Raw genomic sequence first — 5,160 nt, 5'->3', positions numbered from 1 at the left:
TTCTGCGGTTACAAGTTACCCATAATGCTATAATAGATAACCCTGTGCCTGTGTAGTTTTGTGTTGTTGGAGGTGTCTTTTGAACTTAAATTCTTAGAAACGGGATTGCTGGCTCAAAAGACACATTTACATATTACCAACTTCCTCTCCATTGGGCTGTACTAGTTTGTATTATTACCAGCAATGTATGAGTGTCTGTATCATTGCCACCTTGCCAACCACGTATGTTGTTAAGCTTCTGAATTTTTGCCAATATGATGAGTAAGGAATGGTATCTCAGTGTAGTTTCAATTTGTTTGTCTCTTATAGTGAGTGAAGTCGAACTTCTTTTCATGTAAAAGGGTATGGTGCACACTCTTGACCCCCACCCTACAAAACCTTTCATTTGTAGGGCCCATTCTTGTCTGACCAGGTCTTAGCATCTTATTTCAAGTCCTTGAAAGAGAATCTGATTGGCCCACCTGCCTGTGACTTGGTTGCTAACCCAGGTGCATTCGGCCCTGATCAGCTGTCTATTCCTGTCATACAACAGGGGCTTGATGGGAATTCTCAGAAGGCAGTGAGCAGTCACTGTATGAAAGATGTTGAGTGAATACCAGTACTGAAAATGTGTGTTGGAGCCCAGATGGCCCCTTCTGCTAAGGCTGATACTGTCTGACAATTCCTTCATTCAATACATATTTTTCACTGAGTACCTACTATGTGTAAATGCTGGTCTAGGCACCATGGAGGAGGCAATTTTTCATATTAAGAACATATTATGGAGCATTTCAAACAAATATAAAAGTAGAGAAAATATATAATGAAACTCCATGGACCCATCACCCAACTACAACTATCAACTCATTTCCATTTTTTTCATCTATACACCACATACTACCCTCCCCCATGGCTTTACGTCATTTCATTTGTAGATATGTCAACATAAATCTCCAAAAGATAAGAACTCCTAACTGTAAGGACATAACCATAATAACATTATCACACCTTAAAAATTAACAATAATTGCTTCATATCAAACATTCACTCATTTCAGGTTTGCATGTTTGGTTGTTTTTACAGTTTGCTCAAATCAAGATCCAAATAAAGTCCATATATTATAATTGATTGACACACCTTTCAAGTTTCTTTTAATCTATAGCTTCTCCCTTTTCTCTCTCTCTTTTTTCCTTTCAACTTAAGTATTGGAGAAACCAGGTCATTTGTCCTACAGAGTTTCCCACACGTGGTATTATTTAAAATATTCCTCCATCCTCTGTACTTCTTGAAATTCAGATTTTGGGACTTCCCTGGTGGTGCAGTGGTTAAGAATCTGCCTGCCAATTCAGGGGACACGGGTTCAAGCCCTGGTCCAGGAAGATCCCACATGCTGCAGAGCAACTAAGCCCGTGCGCCACAACTAATGAACCTGTGCTCTAGAGCCTGCGAGCCACAACTACTGAGCTCACGTGCCACAACTACTGAGCCTGTGTGCTGCAACTACTGAAGCCCACACACCTAGAGCCCGTGATCCAGAACAAGAGAAGCCGCCACAATGAGAAGCCTGCGCACTGCAACGAAGAGTAGCCCTGCTCGCCACAACTAGAGAAAGCCTGTGTGCAGCAATAAAGACCCAACACAGCCATAAATAAATAAATAAATAAATAAATAAATAATAAATTCAGATTTTATTTTATTTTATTTTTTCGGCTGCATCACACAGCATGTAGGATCTTAGTTCCCCAACCAGAGATGGAACCCGAGCCCCATGCAGTGGAAGTGTGAAGTCTTACCCATTGGACCACCAGGGAAGTCCCCAGATTTTATACATTTATTTATTTATTAAAAATTTATTTATTTATTTATTTATGACTGTGTTGGGTCTTTGTTGCTGCACACGGGCTTTCTCTAGTTGCGGTGAGCAGGGGCTACTCTTCGTTGCAGTGCATGGGCTTCTTACTGCGGTGGTTTCTCTTGTTTCGGAGCATGGGCTCCAGTAGTTGCGGCACGTGGGCTCAGTAGTTGTGGCACAGGGGCCTTAGAATGCAGGCTCGGTAGTTGTGGCGCACGGGCTTAGTTGCTCTGTGGCACATGGGATCTTCCCGGACCAGGGCTCAAACCCGTGTCCCCTCCTTTGGCAGCGGATTCTTAACCACTGCACCACCAGGAAGTCCCTATACATTTACTTTTGCAAGACTCTTTCAGACAGACACAAATATATGATTGTCGACAGAGTGGGGAGAATCAGGAGGCTGCGTCTGGCTCCAGCTGTCACAGCCATTGCAGTACGTTGAGGTCCATAGAGACAGTGCCCGGGCAAGGGAGAGCCGGATGGGCACTGGGCCCCCCTGTGCCTCACTGAGGAAAAATAATTAAACATGGGTAAAGGAGATCCTAAGAAGCCGAGAAGCAAAATGTCATCCTATGCATTCTTTGTGCAAACTTGCCGGGAGGAGCACAAGAAGAAGCATCCAGATGCTTCAGTCAGCTTCTCAGTGTTTTCTAAGAAGTGCTCAGAGAGGTGGAAGACCATGTCCGCTAAAGAGAAAGGAAAATTCAAAGACATGTCAAAGGCAGACAAGGCCCGTTATGAAAGAGGAATGAAAACGTATAACCCTCCTAAAGGGGAAACAAAATAGTTCAAGGATCCCAATGCACCCAAGAGGCCTCCTTCGGCCTTTGTCTTGTTTTCTTATGAGTATCATCCAAAAATCAAAGGAGAACATCCTGGCCTATCCATTGGTGATGCTGCAAAGAAACTGGGAGAGATGTGGAATACACTGCTGCAGAGGACAAGCAGCCTTATCAGTAGAAGGCTGCTAAGCTGAAGGAAAAGTACAAAAAGGATATTGCTGCATACCGAGTTTAAGGGAAGCCTGATGCAGCAAAAAAGGGAGTCGTCAAGGCTGAAAAAAGCAAGAGAAGAAGGAAGAGGAGGAAGATGAGGAAAATGAAGAGGATGAAGAAGAAGAAGATGATGATGTTGATGAATAAGTCGGTTCTAGCACAGTTTTTTTTCTTGTCTATAAAGCATTTAACCCCCCTGTATACAACTCACTCCTTTTAAAGAAAAATATTGAAATGTAAGGCTGTGTAAGATTTGTTTTTAAACTGTAGAGTGTCTTTTTTTGTATAGTTAACACATTACCGAATGTGTCTTTAGATAGCCCTGTCCTGGTGGTATTTCCAATAGCCAGTAACTTTGCCTGGTACAGTATGGGGATTGTAAATTGGCATGGAAATTTAAAGCAGGTTCTTGTTGGTGCACAGCACAAATTAGTTATATATGGGGATGGTAGTTTTTTCATCTTCAGTTGTCTCTGATGCAGCTTATACAAAATAATTATTGTTCTGTTAAGTGAATACCATTCCATAATTGCAAAAAAAAAAAAAAGAAAAGAAGTTGCAGCTGTTTTGTTGACATTCTGAATGCTTCTAAGTAAATACAATTTTTTAAAATTAGTATTGTTGTCATTTTCATAGGTCTGAAAATTTTCTTCTTAAGGGGAAGCTAGTCTTGCTTTTGCCATTTTGTTTGTTTTTTTTTTTTTTTTTTTTTTTTTGCTGTACGCGGGCCTCTCACTGCTGTGGCCTCTCCCGTTGCGGAGCACAGGCTCCGGACACACAGGCTCCGCGGCCATGGCTCGCGGGCCCAGCCGCTCCACGGCATGTGGGATCTTCCGGGATCGGGGCACGAACCCTAGTCCCCTGCATCGGCAGGCGGACTCTCAACCACTGCGCCACCAGGGAAGCCCTGCTTTTGCCATTTTGGATCAGACTAATCATTACAATGTTTATCTTTCATACAGTTAGCTGATAAAAAGCTTTTGTCTAGACACCCTGCATACTCACGATGAGGGTAATAAAAGTTGAACTGAGACAGTTTTCATCCATAACTGAAACTCAGATCTTGATCAGTTGATATCAGATTTCACATAGCCCAGTTACATTTACAAAGTGGAGAGTAACCAATCTACTCACAGGACTGGATTATTAGAATCAAACATTTGAAAGTCTGTCCTTGAAGGACTAATAGAAAAGTATGTTCTAATCTTGACATGAGAACTCTACACTCTTTAACTCCCATTACCATGGAATGGCAGCTATATTTGCAGTTCCCACGTTGAAGACCTGAGAATGTATCCCCAAAAGCATGAGCTTAAAATACAAGACTAACATATTAAATTTTTTTGTTGACATTAGTCCCAGCAAAGGCTCTGAGAAAAAAAGTGCTGGCTATAAATGTCTTCTCCTATTTATCTAAATATGGATTGTTTAGGAAACTTGAGACCTTCCATTAAAGGTACTTTTAATTAATTGGGCCAACTTTTAAAATTGTATACTGCATTTTAAATCAGGTATATTTTCCTATATTATGGTCTGCCCCTTTATAAATCAAATAGACATGAGGGAAGAAGACACTTAAGCTTTGTGATCTCAGTATGAATTATCTGATTTATTTGAATTTGAATTTTCTTTACAAAACTCAGGCTCATTCGTTAGAGTCATGTGTTTGTCTGCTTAGCAGTTTAGGGAACACTTTGGCAATTTTGTGGTTTTTGAGACTATCATTCTCTTAAAGTGCCAGTGTTTTAAAATAGCGTTCTTGTAATTTTACATGCTTTTGTGATGGAGTGATGTTTTGTTATATAATGTGGACTTGGATTCTTTCCATTTACATTTGTTTATGTAATTTCAGGAGGAATACTGAACATCTGAGTCCTGGATGATGCTAATAAACTAATAACTGTAGAGGTTTTAAAAAAACGTACGGTTGTCTCTTCTTTTGAGATGTCACTAGTAATGTTCAATCCATTATTAGCTCTTTAGGGGATACAACGTGGTGATATTTTAATTCTATCATTTCTTCTTTATGTATTAGCTGGAATATTTCTACAAAGAGAAGCTTCTCCTTACCTGTTTGGTTATCCCTATTTATAGTTCCCTTAGAAAGGCAGGATAAGTACTTGAACCAGTTTCAACATAAGGATTGGTTCTTGGCATGGAAAATGAAAATTGAATCCGACATGGATCCTGCCCTCAAGGAGCTTCCCATTTGGTAGGGGGATAAGAAATGTGGACAGAAGGGATGAGAGAATCCAAGAGGTGCAAAGGATTCTGAGTATGCCCAGAGGACCATCGTTCCTAAGAGATAGAGCTGGCTGGGACTCAGTGCTTCTG

The 5,160-nt window shown here is 40.9% G+C and overlaps 1 pseudogene; it reads left to right on the top strand.

The window, feature by feature from the left end:
• The first annotated feature begins 2,357 nt into the window (after positions 1-2,357).
• LOC132498819 (high mobility group protein B1-like) lies at positions 2,358-2,973 on the top strand (annotated as a pseudogene).
• The last annotated feature ends 2,187 nt before the right edge of the window (positions 2,974-5,160 follow it).

Source organism: Mesoplodon densirostris, chromosome 11, assembly GCF_025265405.1.
Source record: "Mesoplodon densirostris isolate mMesDen1 chromosome 11, mMesDen1 primary haplotype, whole genome shotgun sequence".
In the NCBI taxonomy this organism is placed as follows: domain Eukaryota; kingdom Metazoa; phylum Chordata; class Mammalia; order Artiodactyla; family Ziphiidae; genus Mesoplodon; species Mesoplodon densirostris.
This window is presented reverse-complemented; position numbering and strand designations above follow the sequence as displayed.